The 18969-nt window shown below is 35.3% G+C and overlaps 1 long non-coding RNA gene across 1 annotated transcript; it reads right to left on the bottom strand.

Moving 5' to 3' along the window:
* Positions 1-13652: 13652 nt before the first annotated feature.
* LOC140875581 (uncharacterized) lies at positions 13653-16741 on the bottom strand. Its single transcript, XR_012148511.1, has 3 exons — positions 16538-16741; positions 14117-14583; positions 13653-13927 (listed from the first exon to the last, which is right to left on the bottom strand). It is a non-coding gene; the product is annotated as an uncharacterized lncRNA (long non-coding RNA).
* Positions 16742-18969: the final 2228 nt, after the last annotated feature.

Below are 18969 nucleotides of genomic sequence, written 5' to 3'. Positions count from 1 at the left end.
TACCTTCAAGAACAACCTAACATCCAAATTTGAAATTTTAAATGCCTACGCCACTTATTAGCAGTTCTTTGCTTAATGATCATGGACTATGTTCAATCACTTATTAGTTACTACATCTCACAATGCTCTTATGGATGATTAAAAATTCTCTTAAGCAACATCTCTAGTTCAGTTAACCTTCAAGTGGAACAAATGACTCCGATCCCCTCAACTTAGGATTGATTGATCCATTTCTATAAATAAATCTAATCTAATCCTTGAAAAGAAATCATAACCATAAAATCCATTGTTGTTCAGTTCCAAGATACTAACCGATAATATAGAGAATCCAAATGGGTATCTAAAAAGATTTCATTCATCCATTCACCAATCTATACTTTCGTCTCTTAGGCATTGTTGATTCTACAATAAGTTCAATAATACGGTCACAAAACATCAAAAGTTTGGTTCACCCAATTTGTCAAACGACTTACTTTCCTTCGGTGGTATTACAATTCTTAGTTAAAATTTTCCAACGGATTTTCCCACCTTAACTATCTCAGACGCAACGCTTAAATAATACATATTTACTATTGAAGTCAAAATATACCAGATGACGTTCACAAACTCTAGAAATGCCAACGTGAAGTGCCCAAAAGTCTCTAGGGACAACTCTATTTCTCTATCTCGTGACTGATCATCCATTCAGCTTATCAAAGTTGTTTGTTTACTCTTAACAATCCCATTTTAAAATTGAAGCATCATATTCAATTAATCCACCAACTATTAGTCTTCCCGTTAGAACTTAATATAATTGATAGGCGTCATTCCTCGGATCACCACAATAACTTAGAATTTTATCTAGTACTAATACTAAATTCCAACAGTTTAACCACTCACTATGCAGTTACAAGTCAATTCTCTACTCAAGAAATCGAAATGATAATTGAAACTATAATACACCCGAGTATTCATCAGGATAGATCATGCACTACTAGAATTTTCATTTTTTACTTCGGCATATTTTACTTCGGTAATTATTAATTACGAAGTAATAAGTTATAAACAACTTCGGTAATAACACTAGTGAGGTAAAACCATACATTTAACTTCGGTATTTAAAAAAACACGGGCTTCACTTAATTTTTGAGGACATATTACTTTGGTAGATATGTTTTTGCCGAAGTAAAAAATAAAATAATAAAATTTTAATGGTAAGCTGCGAAGTTATCTTTCTAAAACCTTCCATTACACAGATAAAAGTGATCCCCTTTCTCTCTTGCCATAAGACGCCGATTCTCTGTCTCCGACGTTCCTCCGCCGTTGTAGGAAGGTACTCGTCAACACTTGAATTAGAAAGCCGACGATATGAAGCCTTCTATTTTGGTATCAATTCCCGTCTCTCTTTTGTGCACATTGTTCAACCTTGTCAATTGATTTATAACAGCTGCCCCCTTTCTCTCTAGCCCTAGACCGCCGCCGAAAGCTGCTCGTCAACACTTGAATTGGAAAGCCTAAAAAAAATGTGTTCAAGCAAGAAAGGGTGAAGGGTTCGGCTTCCACTGGATCTCTCGGGTTTCTCATTTCTCAAGCTTCAATGTATTTCTTGACCCTTTTGCTTCGTCTTTGTCATTTCAGTGGGTTTTCCTTCTTACCGTCTTGGTGCCTTGGTATTTTTCTTTTCCTTCCAAAATTCTTTGCTTTTTTTTTGTTATAGTGAGACGTTTGTATTTCTCAATCCTTTTGCTTTGTATTTGTGATTTTAGTGGGTTTTCCCTCCACCACTATCGGTTTGTTGATATTTTTATTTTGCTTCCGAAATTCCTTGCTGTGTTTTATTGTAGTTAGATGTCCGATTGGTTACAGATCTGATTTTTTAGCGGTGGGTTTGTTTTTTCCATTTTACAAAATTCTTTGCTGCTTTTTATTGTTGTTATTTGTTCGATTGGTTACAGTTCTGGTGTTGCTTCTATTGAGTTCTTCTTTTTCTGCATTTATAACCGTCGGCATCCTCTGTGCCGTTCTTTTTCATAGAGGTTTTACGATTTTTTAAAGACGGTCAGTTGATGCAGCTACTTAATTGTATGCGTTTGTAAGCTTGATGTGAATGAAGTTTAAATGTTCATCGTCATTTTTTTTGGTGAATATGTAAGGGTATCGTTTTTGATTTAAGATTACATTGAACTTGGTGATTCCATTTTAGTTTTAAGTTCTTCACTTGCTGCTCACTTTTATGACGATGAAAGCTTGTGTTTTGATCAAAGTAATGCCTTGAAATATATTAGTTTATGGTTTTAGTTGTGTTCTCGATTCCTGTCTGCTCACTTTGCCTTTTTCTTTCTTTTTGGTTTTCACATGCTATACATAGATCTGTTGTTTAGTTTTTACATCTGCATTTTTGTTTCCCTAAGAAAGAACAGACGGGAACAGAGAAGATGTTGCATATAGATCTGTGTTTTTTTTATATCTTTCTGTCTTTGTCCCAAAGGTGTTTACTGGACAAGACGCTCAACGTCATCTTCTCTTCGGATATTTTTTAGTACCCCGGCTTCTGATTTGGAGTGGAAACTTTCATACGGATTTTTCCTCCTACCCTTTTTTGCATCTTCTTTGTTTTACACTCTATGCAATGCATTTACGTTATCAAATATGTGTTCTGCTTATGCGTTTTGTTTTGTTTAACACTAAAAAGCTTTGTTCGTATTTCTTCTTCTGCCTTTTTTTCCTATTCTTTGATTCAACATGTTGTGCAACGTTATCTATGTCCTTTGATTTGAGGCTGATTATTGCATGTTAATTCATTTGCTTCTCTTACTTGGATTTGCGTTCTTCTGCATTCATTTTATGTGCTGCCTGGTTTCTTTCTTATTGCTTCAAAAATACAAACCTATCCAACTTTTTAAATTTGATTTTACTTTATTTTGGACATGCTAAACTATCCTAAATTTTTACTTTTACTGATTACGTTATCTTTGAAAATCAAAACTGTCCAAATTTTGTAGTCTTACTAATAACATAGGGAACTTTCGTTTATCCCAACTCTTTTCCTTTTACCTATATTAGTTGAAGGGAATGAATAGATAATTAGATAGGATGAATAAAACTATGAATTATCATGTGGGAACTGTCTATTAATTTAAGTAATCGACATGATACTTTCCAATGTTAACATTAATATTATTTTGAATAAATACTTTTAAATTTTCAATTTTCTTTATTGTCTTAAAATAAGATTATGTTTTATAGTCCATTTTCTTAACATATGTCAAATGTAAAGTTATAAATGTTGTTATTACTATTGTCTCATGAATAAGTATTAAACATTATGATATTATTTTTACTTGCAGATCACTGGCTCCAAGATCTACATCTATCCCGTATTTCGAAGAAAAGAATCTCTGCAACATATATACAACAAAAATGGTCTGCAATAGCTATTGATTTAGAAACGGAGCATAAAATTCCATCAATAAGCTTCTGATATGTAAAATAACATGTGTGCGCTAATATACATAGTCCTTATTTCGCAAAGTTCTGTTTGAAAAGGAAACAGAGGTGATGTTACTGTTCTATATTTTGAATGAATGCAATTGACACTCTTTTGTTTGTCAACAATGGTAACTCAGTAGAATACAAAAAATTTTGAAGAAATATGTTATCATTTAATCTACAAACCTGGGTAAATACCTCAAGAATTGAGGTCTCTACACGTAGTCTTTTCGTAATAGGAGTTTGAATCCATATTTATTTTACGATAATTGGTATTTGAACAGGTTTCTGGAAGCTCATTTGCAGATATTCTGCCACCATCGTAATAAGGAGGTATTATAAAATATAAATTATCGATAACACTTCAATTATCCATGGTTTGCATCCATCACTAGTTTTCTCACTCTCATAAATTTGTTCTTAGTCTTAGTACAGATGCCTGATGCATTGAATTGGTTCAAATGATGCAAGTGAGATGCTTTTTATACGGATGTTACTACCGAGGAAGTCAAGGAAGAAATAAATAGGTCTCCTTCACTTAAGATAATTTCACTAAAATTTAATGTATTTGAAATATTACATCATCTGTGTAAAATATCATGTTTTTGTTTGTTCAAGTTGTAAGGCCCGAAATTATTTAATTTTAATTCGAGAATATTTAATTTGGGAATATTTAGAATTTAGAATTAAATTCTAATATTCTTAAATTGAAAAGGATTGAAATTGAATTAAATCATTTTTTCGGGGACTGAATTACAAATAGCCAAAAGTTCAGGGACTAAACTGCAAGTTTACCCGATCGAGCGAGGTACTGTAGCCTTTTAAAAAAAAAAAATTTGTTAAGCTCTTGGTTCTTTAATTCTTTTAAGTACTTGATTAATTGTTAATTATAATAAATTGCCCTAAGATAAGATTAGCAACCCGGGTCCCCACAACAGGTGGTATCAGAGCATAAGTTTCTAGATTTAGATAGAAGTTGATGAGCGGGGTAGATTGAGTCTGTCTGATTGTTTGATATCACATGAGATTACATGTTGTATCTGATTATGTGCACTATATGCTCGCATGCTTTATATTGCAAGATTTATATGATTGCATGATTATGTGCTTTCATTGCTACTGCATGCTATATATGCAATTGTATTCCAGATTATCCTCAGTCAGAACCTGAATTCTCATGAGAATGCATGAGAATGCTTATCAGAGAAGGATGGAATAAATTGCTGCATATGATATTGTTTATGCACTAATTTGTTTGACAATCAGATATGCCTCTCCGTAAAGCACCGGCCATTAGACAACCATTAGTGGTTCCTCCAGCTGAACCAGCACCAGTACCACCGCCAGCTGTTGAACCCCAGAATGCATAGGGTAGTACATCTGCTGATCCTATGGATCCTACTGCTACTCCAATGGAGACTTAGTTGAAGCGATTTCAGTCATTCAAACCGCCAAAATTGAAAGGAACAAAAAACTCAGTGGATTGTGAAAATTGGCTGGAAGATATAGAACAGCTGTTTGAATCACTCGACTATACCGATGATCGTCGTATCTGGCTGGTAATACATCAACTTCATGAAGTTGCCAAAAGTTGGTGGATTACTACAAAACGGGCATTGGAACAACGAGGTACGATTATCACCTGGACTGTCTTTAAAACTGAGTTCTATCAAAGTTTCTTTCCAGTCTCCTACAGGAAGGATAAAGGTGCTGAATTTGCCAATCTAAGGCAAGGCAACTTGAATATTGAGGAATATGTGGCCAAATTTTCAAGTCTTTTGAAGTTTGCTCTACATATAGCAGCAACTGATGAAGTAATGGCAGATCAGTTTATCAATGGCCTTAATCCAGATGTGTTTACCTTGGTGAACAGTGGAAGACCTAATACCTTTGCTGATGCTTTGAACAAAGCTAAGGGAGCAGAAGCAGGTATATTACGACAACGAGGAACACCGTTCATTCCTCAGCCATTTCCACAGCTTGTATCAGCATCAGTTCCACAGAATCCGCCATAGTTTCAGCAACCATCTCTCAGAGTTGAGGGAGGAAGCAGTGGAAGAAAGGATTCTAGATTCAGGCCGAAAGGGAAGCAATTCAAGAGGGCAGGTAGTAGTTCTTCCAGTTCTAGTGGACAGAGACAGTTTGGTACAGGTCAGAGAATTGGTGAATCAGGAGTGTTTTGTGGTAAGTGTGGTGGACGACATGCTATCGATCAGTGCAAAGGTATGTCAGGTAATTGCAATATTTGTCGCCAACCAGGTCACTATGCCAAAGTATGTCCCCAATGAGCTATTGGTGAAAGTTCTTCTCGACCAACACCTCAGACAGAAAGGCAATCAGTGCATTCATTCCAGCCTCAGCAACAGCCCAGAGCAGGAGGAAGCCAGACTGTGACTCAACCTCCTAGAAAACAGGCTCAAGTCTTTGCACGTACTGAGGAACAGGCACAGGCAGCACCTAACGATGTCATAGCAGGTAACTGCTCTATTTATGGTTATCCTGCCTATGTGTTGATAGATACAGGTGCATCATATACATTCATCTCTGAAAAATTTGTTATGATGCATTCTTTATCGTCTGAGCCATTTCCTACTGTTGTTTCTATTTCTTCACCTTTGGGTGAAGGTATTATCTCTGTTCGAATAATTCGAAATTGTGCTTTGCATTATGATGGGAATGTGATTAGTATAGATTGTATAGTACTTGGATTATCAGATTTCGATTGTATTGTTGGGATAGACATGTTAACCAAGTATAGGGCAACTGTAGATTGTTTCCAGAAAGTGGTTCGATTTAGACCAGAAATGGCATCTGAATGAAAATTCTACGGTAAGGGTTCTCGAGCCAAGATCCCTTTGATATCTGTGTTATCTATGACCCGTTTATTGCAGAGAGGGGCGGAAGGATTTCTGATTTATGCAGTCGATGTATTGAAATCCAGTCCAGTAGTAACAGATATTCCAGTTGTACATGAATTTGCTGATATATTTCCTGATGAAATTCCTAGTTTACCTCCAGCCCGAGAGATAGATTTCAGTATCGATTTAATGCCAGGTACGCAACCAATATCCAAAGCTCCGTACAGAATGGCACCTATGGAATTAAAGGAGTTGAAGGATCAACTGGAAGATTTGTTGGCTAAGAGGTACATTAGGCCAAGCGTTTCACCTTGGGGCGCTCCGGTACTATTTGTACGAAATAAAGATGGTTCAATGCGCTTATGTATTGATTATCGGCAATTGAACAAGGTAACCATCAAGAATAAATATCCATTGCCTAGAATAGATGATTTGTTTGACCAGTTACAGGGTTCAGCTATCTATTCTAAGATTGATTTACGGTCTGGATATCATCAATTTAGAGTACGAGATGAAGATATTCCTAAAACTGCTTTTAGAACAAGGTATGGACATTATGAATTCATCGTCATGCCTTTCGGTTTAACCAATGCTCCTGCAGTATTTATGGGATTGATGAATCGGGTATTTCAAAAATACTTGGATGACTTTGTCATTATTTTTATCGATGATATCTTGATCTATTCCAAGAATGTACATGAGCATGCTGAACATCTCAGAATCATTTTACAGATGTTGAGAAATGAGAAATTATATGCCAAGTTATCGAAATGTGAATTTTGGTTGCTGAAGGTTGTGTTTCTTGGGCATATTATTTCAGGTGATGGGATTTCAGTGGATCCAAGCAAGGTTGAGGCTGTCCTGAATTGGCCAAGACCTACATCAGTGCCATAAATACGGAGTTTTATGGGCTTGGCAGGGTATTATAGACGCTTTATCAGAGATTTCTCTAGCATTGCAAAGCCTATTACGCAATTGACTCAGAAAAATATGCCGTATGTCTGGACTAAAGCATGTGAAACTAGTTTCTTGGAGTTGAAGAAAAGGCTTAAAAGTGCACCTGTCTTGACGATTCCATCAGGTACGGGTGATTTTGTTGTATATTATGATGCTTCTCACAAGGGTCTGGGTTGTGTGCTTATGCAAAGAGGTCATGTTATCACTTATGCTTCGAGACAGTTAAAGCCACACGAGACTCGATATCCTATCCATGATCTGGAGCTTGCCGCTATTGTCTTTGCATTGAAGATATGGCGACATTATCTTTATGGTGAGAAGTTTGACATTTTTTCTGATCACAAAAGTTTGAAATATCTGTTTTCGCAATCAGAATTGAATATGAGACAACGTAGATGGCTTGATTTATTGAAAGATTTCGATTGCAAGATTAAATATTATCCAAGAAAATCTAATGCAGCTGCAGACGCCTTGAGTAGAAAGGTATGTTCCTTATCCTTGTCTACGATAGGTTTATCTCAATTGGTGGAAGATTGTTGTATTTCTGGATTAATATTTGAAACAGATATGCGACCTATTCGTGTTTGTGCTATAAGAGCTGAGCCAGAACTGTTAATACGAATCAAAGAAGCACAGAAAAAGGATCAGAATATTCAAAATTCTATTGCTATGGTCAGATTGGTCATCAATCTGAATATCAGGTCAGTGCTGATGATGTTTTATATGTGAATAACAGACTTGTTGTTCCAGATGTTTCAGACTTGAAACAGCAGATATTGAAAGAGGCTCACAGCAGTCGATTCAGTACTCATCCAGGTGGCAGAAAAATGTATAATGATATGAAAATGCAGTATTGGTGGAAACAGATGAAGTCAGATGTGACTGAAATTGTATCCAGATGTTTGAATTGCCAACAGGTGAAAGCTGAACGGAAAAAGCCAGGTGGTCTATTAGAGAGTTTATGAATTCCAGAATGGAAATTGGATCACATTTCCATGGATTTCGTTACACAGCTACCACGTTCATCCAGAGGGTGCGATGCCATTTGGGTGATTATTGATCGTTTGACGAAATCAGCATGTTTTATTCCGTACAGAATGACGTCATACATGATCAGATGGCAGAAATATACGTCAGAGAAGTGGTAAGATTACATGGTGTGCCTAAATCTATTGTTTCAGATCGAGACCCTAGATTTACATCACACTTTTGGCATAGCTTGCAACAAGCTCTTGGTACTCAATTGCATTTGAGTACAACTTATCATCCTCAAACAGACGGACAGTCAGAGCGGACTATCCAAACACTTGAGGATATGTTGAGAGCTGTAGTACTAGACTTTGGTACTAATTGGCAAGATTCATTACCACTTGCAGAATTTTCTTATAATAATAGCTATCAGACGAGCATTGAGATGGCTCCTTTTGAAGCACTGTACGGAAGGAAATGCAGATCACCGTTATATTGGGATGATATCTCAGATGTTCCTGATGTTGGGCCTGATATGATCCGAGAAATGACAGAAAAAGTGAAGCTTATACAGAAAAGAATGAAAACAGCTCAAGACAGACAAGCAAAATATGCAAATATCAGACGACGACCTCTATCTTTTGATCATGGAGACAGAGTTTTCTTGAAGATTTCTCCGTTTAGAGGTACAGTCAGATTTGGCAAGAGAGGAAAATTATCTCCGCGTTTTATTGGTCCATATGAGATTATCGAGAAGATAGGCGATCTTGCTTATCGACTCGCTCTTCCTCCATCTCTGTTTGGTATTCATGACGTATTTCATGTCTCTATGCTGCGGAAGTATCAGCCTGATCCTTCCCATATTATTCAGCCTGATGAAGCTGAACTTTATGAGACTCTCAGTTATTTTGAGCAGCCAATTCAGATTCTTGATCGCAAAGACAAACAGCTCAGAAACAAGACAATTCAGCTAGTCAAAGTTCAGTGAAGTTGACATGGCACTGAAGAAACGACTTGGGAGACATAGACAGAGTCAGATATGAGACAGAGATTTCCAGAGTTTTTTCATTGATGTGAGTTGTTATTCTGATTTATGTTATTTCCTTATCTTATGTGTATACAGATTGTCTATACAGCTTGCTTATGATTTCGAGGACAAACTCATGTCTTAGTGGGGGAGAAATGTAAGGCCTGAGATTATTTAATTTTAATCCGAGAATATTTAATTTGTGAATATTTAGAGTTTAGAATTAAATTCTAATATTCTTAAATTGAAAAGGATTGAAATTGAATTAAATCGCTTTTCCGGGGACTGAATTGCAAATATCCAAAAGTTCAGGGACTAAACTGCAATTTGGCTAATATATATCTCAACTTACCTTTAATATATCTGATTCCAACGTGTGTTATCAGAAAAGAAAGGAAGAAAAGGTCAGAACACGGCTGAACCAAACCCCACTCCATTTTTGCTCTGAAAAAGCTTCGATAACTCGCGCTCCGATTGTCAGAAATTCCAGATAAATATATATCTGCGATCACCGCTCCGAGACCTTCGTTTTGGTACAAGTTTCATTCAATTTTCTCATATTTTATTTTGATGTTGAAGATGGAATTTTATGATTTTAAGATATATGCGTATCTCAGCTGCACCGATTGTGAATTCGCAGACGGTTTGAAAAAAGACTATCGTTTGAATTTCTTATGTTTTTATGAAGCAAAATTCGAACCCTACCTATCTGATTATGATTCTTTTGATGATATTGATATGAGATTATAAGTGATCTTGATTGTTGGATTGTTTTGGATATTGTTTGGATTGCCGATTTGTAGCTGTTACGCCGTCGATTTGCAAAATGTCAAGACTTTGATATTAGTGATTAAAAGGAGCATGGTTTGAGTTGCATCTGATCTTGTTAGTTATTCGATATGTTATTTCTCAGCTTTCATTCGAAGATTGACGACTCGAGAATCCCGATTCGAACCGAGAAGGAGTTGAAGCAAGGTTTGCTAGCATTGTATGTGAAATGAAGTTGAGAAGCTGAGAAGATTTTGACATGTTGTTGTTGATTGTATTTTCAGATTTGAAGTACTTTCAGACTCGACATCGAAAGGTATAAATGACAGCGAATCCAGATGGGATAGAACACTCGAAATAGCTATCGTTTCGAGTATTCCCTTGTTAATCACATACTTGGTTGATTATGTATTTTATGTGATTAGATGCTTTGATTCCTTTACATGCTTATGTGATTAGTTGTTCAATATGTTTTATAGCAGTTAATGCATACAGAACATGTTGCATTCATCTTGAACTCCAGCCTAAAAAGCACAGAGGGTTGAAAAGCCTAGAGTGCATATGACGTTTGGAGGGCTGTAGTTGATTGGCACGGATTGTAGACTTACTTCCAGAGCCAGAAGACTCACTATAGTTGCACCAAAGTCAGAGGAAATAAAGTATTTAACTTCACCTCGATTGGGTGAGTTGGTGTTCGTTAAAGATTTTATTTCCTCGGGATCCCAAAGAACTTATATCCTATTGATATCAGCTTGATAGCCTCTTTTGCCATATGCATTGCATTCACGTTTATTATCTCGTGCTTTATGTTGTTTATACTGGCATTTTATTCTCACCGGAGGTATCCGGCTATTGCTTTGTTTTGTATGTGTGCATGGCAATAGGTGGGGCAGGAGCTGGTGAGAAAAGACAGGGATAGCTCGAGATAGAGTCTTAGCATGTGAGGACACGGGTTTTAGCAGCACAACATGTACTTTGAGTTGATGAACCATGCTAGAAATGATACAAGAACATTGTATATTGTGGTTGAATACATGATAGTTGGTGTATCTTGTGTATGGGAGCTTATAAGATGTTGTTAGATAGCATGTATCTTATTTGGTAGCTTGTACAAGAGATTATGGTTTTATGTTTCCTCATTAACAGCAAAATGTTGCAGCAGAATTTTCTGAGTTTGGAGCCCGCTCGATCGGCTGAAGTTCACCGATCGAGCGAGGCCCTTATTTTGCAAGGCAGAGAAATCGAGTTTTGTTGCCCGCTCGATCGGTAGAAATTCACCGATCGAGCGAGGCCAAGACTATTTTGGACCAAGAGTTGTTAATTTGAGCTCGCTCGATCGGGCAAGTTTACCCGATCGAGCGAGGTATTGTAGCCTTTAAAAAAAAATAAAAAATTTTGTTAAGCTCTTGGTTCTTTAATTCTTTTAAGTACTTGATTAATTGTAAATTATAATAAATTGCCCTAAGATAAGATTAGCAACCCGGGTCCCCACACAAGTAGTCTGGTGAATGGTTGAACTCCTCCTAAGTTTATAATCATAGATTATGGATGACAATCAGTTGGTATGGATTCTACCAGCCCTGAAGCCAAATTTGATGACAATGCCAAGTGAATATATCTCCACCCAAATGCTTTTTGAGGCAGCATTTGTGAATTGATTTAATACTGATTCCATGATTTTTGTTTTTTTTTTAATTTCAGTGAATATGACTTCAATGGATATATGACGCCGGAATAGGCAATGCATGGCTAGTTTTCCATTAAATCGGATGTGTTCAGCTTCGGAGTTCTGATCTTTGAAATTTTGACCGGACAAAAGAATAACTCTTTTAGGAATGGGTAGAAACTAGAAGACCTGCTAAGTTCGGTGAGTAAAATCCAGAAACTTACTCCTGATATTGTTTGTTTTAGCACCTAAATTCAAATTATATAAATATCTCAAATCTTTGCATTCTAAGTTTGTTGCAAGTACTATTACTGATATAGGATATATGTCTATGGATTAATTCAGGTTTGGAGGCATTGGCGTGGGGGAACAACTGCAAATATGATAGATCCTATGTTGAATGATGGATTAATGTATAGTTTTTTTTCCCTAGTGTTTATATAGTTAGAATTTGATTATTTTTTATAGATGCACTTTTATTTTTGTGGAAATACTTGTGGATACATGCATATTTTTGGGTTATTTTGGTGGATATACTTGTGAATTCATGGATGTTCGTTGTTTTGAGATGAATACTTTATGAATCTTATTAGCCTATTTTAAATTTCAAAAATATATTTATATTGTGTAATTATTGTTTCTAAATTTTAATGTAGTGGAACGACAATTTCATTAATCGACGAAGCAAAATAATAAATTGATGAAGAAAAAGCTATTCTATGGCTTCGTATATGAAGTAAAAGATATTATATTACTTCGTCTGTTAATGAAATTGATGAAGTAAAAGCTAATCTATGGCTTCAGTAATTTCATTAATAAGCGAAGTAGAAGATTACATTTTACTTCGATGATAAAAGAAATTAAGGAAGTAAAACACAATCTTTCACTTCGTATACGAACCGAAGTATAATCATAGTTGTTACTTCATTAAATTCATTAATTACCGAAGTATAAGCATATGTTTGACTTCGTAACTGATGAAATGAGCGAAGTAAAATATATGTTTTTGCTTCGGCACCTGTCCAATTCTGCCTCCAAAAAATGACCAAAGACTTCGGTAATTTAAGGTATAAGACTTCGGCGATTCAGCGAAGTAAAAAAGTACCCTATTACTTCACGTGACACTACTTCGATAATTAAGTTCCTACGACTTCGGTTATTAACCGAAGTCTTACGCGATTTTTCTACTAGTGATGGAAAGAAATAAACATACAAGTAATCCTGCTAAATACAAAATGAAATAGTGCAAACATTACATACAAGCGAGTTGGAAATAAAATTTAGATAAGTGAAAGCAACTGACTCATAATTCAATTCTAGGAATGAGTGAATAATAAGGGATGCTCCAAAATAACGAAAATGTGCCAACAAGATAACATATCTGATGATCACTCACCCATGTGTAATGGCATCATGCTCAAATAATCAAAGCCCAATCAAGGCAATCAGTTTGACTTCAGTCGAGAGAAGTCCACATAAGTCAATAATCAGGAGAACAACGGTCCTAAGACATATTCATATATCAACCACAACATAAGTAGGTCACCAAGAAGAAAAACAAGGTGAGTCCCACTCACATCAACATGTGGCTCTAGAACTAAAGGAAAATTTCAAGAAGTGTGAAATATAAACAAGTTTTTTATTAAGAAGTTTAACCAAGGTCAAAGTAGTAGTATACTGATGTCATATGATTCTATAAACGAACCAAGGATGTGCAAAGAAATTTCAGATACTCAAAAGTATATGTCGCAATTGATATGAGCACAATAGAGGAAACATGAAATAATGATCGGAATAATAGTTCATATAATCAAAAGACTCATAGTAACCGACTAACTATTTTTCAAAATCATATTTGCCCATATAACAAAAGAAAAACTCAAACTATCCAAAATAATATAAAACAAAGTATGTATCCCAAGTCTTTGCACGACTTCGATTCATTAACTTAACAGACCAAAACATACGTCTTATCAATTTCTAAACAAACTATGCACTTAGTTGTATCCGACAAAAATCCAATATAAGAACATAACTTACAATAGCAATACACAATCAATATCTCCTAACGCACAAGTTTAATATTTTTCAACAAACTCCTACAACCTCATCAAAAAATTTTAACACTACCTAATAACTCAAGTAACTTCTACGCACTGCTTAAAACTGGTAGGAATATTGGTACACCAACTCCGTTTAACTTGAAACTGCATGCTATAAAAATAAACAGTCAAATAGTACACTTTAAACTATAAAAAAAAAAATTTAAAAAAAATAAACACTGAGCTATACACTTAAATAAATTAAACATCTAGTTTCGAAATTATTTTAAAAAGGATGACATCAAAACATTTAAAGTAATAACTCAAATACGGTTAACATATAAAATTAATTAAAACTTACAAACTTTGAGGCGAGACTTCTCGAGTTTCTTGCAACCGGCAGTATGCACAACCCAAACCAGAACCATGCTTTGATACCAACTGACACGACCCTAACCTATACTTAATTAAATAATAAAGAAAAATACGGATTTTTAAAAATATTGCCATGACCTATTTGAAAATACTTACAACCAAACTGTCTCAATCAGCAATTCAAAAAATAGAATAGCGCTAAAAAGGAAGGCAAACACGATAATGATAATCTTCCGAAAATACAACATCCAAAAGTTCAACATTCTGAATTTACATTCCCACAAACAATTCTGTAAATCCTTAATCTTACATTTATCCAATCAACAAAAATGAAAGACTTTAAAGCATTAAAGTAAACTTTTGCGGAAGTCTAGCATAGGTCGGAGGGATGTGTCGTGCCTGCATCACAGTCCACTCGATGGTCCTGACCCTCGATCTCAACGATAATCTAACCTGCACCAAGCAAGCATAGTGAGTCTAATGACTCAACAAGTATAAACTTTGTAATAACAAGGGTTAAAAATACCTGTGGCAATATTTAAAGTACTGTACATTTAATACTTTGCAACTTAAACTAAAAATATGCATGATACAAGAGAATGAGACAACCTGTAAACAATGAAATCACGCCAACTCACGCTATAAAACTTTTGATCTCTCTTAACTTAACTTGAAACTGAACTTGAAACTGAACATGAGACTTTCATAAACTTTCCTTGAACTTTACTTTCTTTTTTGAGAACTTAGATCATTGATTGTGATGTTTCCTTTAATAATTTGACCGATCATGGCTGCAGTGCACTATGCCGGCAAGGACATCGAGAATACTCCCAATGCCGCATTGCCCCTTTGTTGGTAAGGGAAATCAGGATTTCTCCCAACTCCTCCAAATCCCTTTGTTGGCAAGGAAAATCAAGATTTCTCCCAACTCCTCCAAACCCCTCTGTTGGCAAGGGAAATCAGAATTTCTCCCAACTCCTCCAAACCCCTCTGTTGTCAAGGGAAATCAGGATTTCTCCCAACTCCTCCAAACCCCTCTATTGGCAAGGGAAATCAGGATTTCTCCCTACTCCTCCAAACCCCTTTGTGTCACAAATCAATTCACTTTATTCAAAACTTTTTACTTTCTTGACTTGGAACTTTAACTTTACTTGAGATGCAAAAGAAATGCTTCAACTTGCTTAAACTTTACTCAACTCGAAGGCAAAACTCACACACACGAAAATGAAACTTTAGGGAATGAAAAAGCAACTCAAAATGAGGATGTTAGGTGGGTAAGTGGCTGCCCCTAAGTTGGTTACCCAACTTAGACTCTATTTTTCCTCAACGTGTCTTAACCCGAGCGATCAATCCAAAAAGCCCTTAACTTGATCTTACCTTAACCAAATTCAATCCCGCTTGAACCGACACTCTCTACGCACTTTTTAAATAACCCAAGGACAAGGTTAGGACCTCCAAAATCCACCCAAGCAACCCGTTCAAAACAGATTTTTGGGCAGCCCTCACACTTAACAAAATTCTGCACTAGACACCTCAACTTGAAAAATTCATAACTTGACCAAAACTAACCCGATTCGCTTCGAATTTAAACCGACACGACCACAACATCATAAACTTAACATAGGACCAGCCCTTACCCATCCATAGTCTCCCAAACCGTTCAGTTTAATCTAATACTCCAATAGCTCAACACTTTGCTTTAAAATTCTGCTCAAGTCAAACCTCAACTTCACCTCTTATAAGACCCTTGTCAATGAATTTACTTATGACCAAGCCTTCCTACACACCATAAATCACCTTTAGAACCAACCTCACCCCTTAAACCACCTAGGACAGCGATCGAGATCACCCAAAGTCGAGGCCAACTCAACCTTACTCCCCTTGATCACCAACCAAACCTCAAGCCTCAAACTCCTAACCAACCAGCCCTTCATGCCCACACTTGGACTACCCCAAACACATTCAAAACACCACAAAGAGACCACAAACCACTAGCTAGGGCAGCCCCTTCAACACCACGTTCAAGTATTCGAAAAGTTCCAATAAAACTCTCATCAAAATGCAACAAAAATCTTGGCATCAAGAAGGCAAATGTAGTTCATTCCATTCACCAAAACACAACTCCAACATTACAAGCCATTTTCGAATTTTAGGACAAATAACCTCTGAAAATTCTGGAAATTTTTGAAATGCTTCAAAACTCATCAAGTCTCAATTCACATTCCTCATACGATTCATTTAGCATCTAATACATGACATATTTCGAAATTTTAACATAAACCCATGCTGAAATCTTTAAAAAAATTATAACCTAGCTTGCACGACATGAAGACTTCAAAATTTACTCAAGAATCTAGAAAAAAAAACTAAGTAGCTTGCTTGGGGTCAAAGAAGAGCTTATACTTGCCTTTCTAGCCAAAAACCTAAAGAAAATGAGATGGGACAAAGCTGAAAAATGTCCAGCAGCTAGCTTGAACCTTCCAAGGTGAACCTTCGGCGACGGCGGCGGTGGAGGAGGGCGGCGGCCAGCGGGAAAAGCTAAGGAAATGGGGCGGCCGATTGTGCTAGAGAAATGGGAGAGAAATGAAATGAAGAGGAGGCTACTTTGTGTGTGTTGTGTGCTAGGGTTTGAGTTTATTTTTGTTTTGTGATATAAATTAAGTGTTAGGTGTATATGTGTGTGTATGTAGAGGTGTAAGTATGTATAGGTGGGTGTGTTGTGTGATTTAAAAGTACTACTCAAAATGCTACAACTTTTGCCTCACTAACTTGTACCTATAAAATAGCTAAGTTTAAAAAATATCAAATTAAAGTATTAAATTGGGTTTTACTAGGCCGGGTTTAGGAAAATTTTAACTTTTAAAAAAGTTAAAAAATAAGCTCAAGAATGCAATAAAAGTGATTTTTGACACCCGAAAAATTCTAAAAATCAAACTTTCATCTAATTTCCTCATTTCTCTCAACTTCTAACTCTTGAAATAAAATCTTGAAATTTATCGCCGAAATCATCCATCGTCGTATGTCGGAACTTGAAGTCACATAACTCAAGAATCACCAAAATAAATAACTTAAATATTTGATCAACTCAAACTTTAAAAGAATTCTAAAGCAACTAACTCCAAGAAATTAAAATGAATACTTAAATATTTTGATGTCACATCGATATAATAAATATTTAAATAATAACAATGTGATTAAAAAAATTTAAACAAACTTGACGAACGATTAAAAGTTATTTAAATAATACACAAGCGAAAAAGAAACCTTTAGAACGACTTGAACAATTAAAAGTATTTAAATAAATAATCTAGGCATTTAAAATAATTTAAATAACTAATCGATAAACTTAAATTATTTTAAATAAATAAACTGGACAATTTAAATCATTTAAACAATTAAAAACATTAATTAAATAGTTAGTACAAAAGAATCATTTAAATAAATACATCTTAAACCTTTAAAAATCTTTAAAACAATTAAGTAGTATAATAAAATATTTTAAATGAATAAACTTTAAAAAATTAATATTTTATTAACACATAAATCAAATAGAAAATTTTAATCAATTAAACTAAAAACAATAATAATAATAATAATAATCATAATATTTATTAAATTTAATGCATGCGATTCAGAAAATCATTTTTAATTTTAAGAAATCCAAATCCGATCTGCGCCGTTCAGAATGAATTTCAAGATGTTTTGAAGCAGCTGTCCCAATTTCAGCTCAATCCGACGGCTAGATCTCTGGATATTAATATTTCAAAATCGCTGCTCGCTGGATAAAAAGCTGCGCGCTCGATCCGTCCAATTCAACTGATCGAGCGGGCACAGAAAGAAAAATACTGGACATAAAGTTGGCATAATTTGGGGGATCGATCCGCTGAACTCGCGCGCTCGATCGCGATAGACTTTTTCGAGAAATCCTTTTAAATTAGGAAACTTATTTCTTTAGGACTCTGGTCATATTTAAGGGTTTTGATCTCGTTTTTTTTTTAGGATTTATTATTCCGGGACGGCTGGAACACAGAGAGGAGAATACGTCTGACGGCTTAGTTTTATATGTCTTGTTCTTAGATTTAATTCTTCTAGTTTTTATTCTTGGTTGAGGAAAACAAACTCTTGATTTTATTCAATTTGAGAGATTCAGTTTTTATTTGTTTAATTCGAATTGCGTATCAAGAGTTATTCTAAATCGATTACCATGCTTGTATGTGAGATTATAGGCCTGTGATTTTATTATACAATCTACTGCTAAATTATAATTCAAATCCGTAATTGTTTGAACCATCTAATTTGTGAAGCAACTGCGTTTAATATTTTCCGCTGGTGAATTTGTTAAATCGTAGGAACAACAATTGACTAGATTAAATACAATCGCTGGTATTTCTGTTGTCTAGATTCATCAGTTTTACTCATTTGAATGCCACCTTAAATTTCAATCTAGATCGCTGGTATCCGGGTTGATTTATTGGTCAGAGTTAATTTAGAACGCTGGTGTCTAATTAACTACGATTAAGGTGGAACATGAATTTAATTTTCAATGGTGAATATTCAATGAGAATTAATTGTTTTTAGGGAATCGATGATCGAATGAATCATTTTAAGGGTGTAGTCGACCGATACCGAGGCTTGGAAGAATTTATTTTAATTTTTTCTAATTTATTAATAGTTAATTTTTAAAATCAAAAAATCCATTTTTATTTTATTCCAGTAATTTTAAGAACACGGATAAATTTCACTTTTCTCGTGGGAACGATCTCTACTCTCGCTACTACATGTTTATTTAGTTAATCTGAGTTGGGTTAATTTGGGCGTGACACGACTAAGCGCTACCAA

This window comes from Henckelia pumila, chromosome 1 (assembly GCF_033568475.1).
Source record: "Henckelia pumila isolate YLH828 chromosome 1, ASM3356847v2, whole genome shotgun sequence".
NCBI lineage: Eukaryota > Viridiplantae > Streptophyta > Magnoliopsida > Lamiales > Gesneriaceae > Henckelia > Henckelia pumila.
The sequence above is the reverse complement of the archived record's forward strand: the minus strand, read 5'-3'. Positions and strand labels throughout refer to the sequence as shown.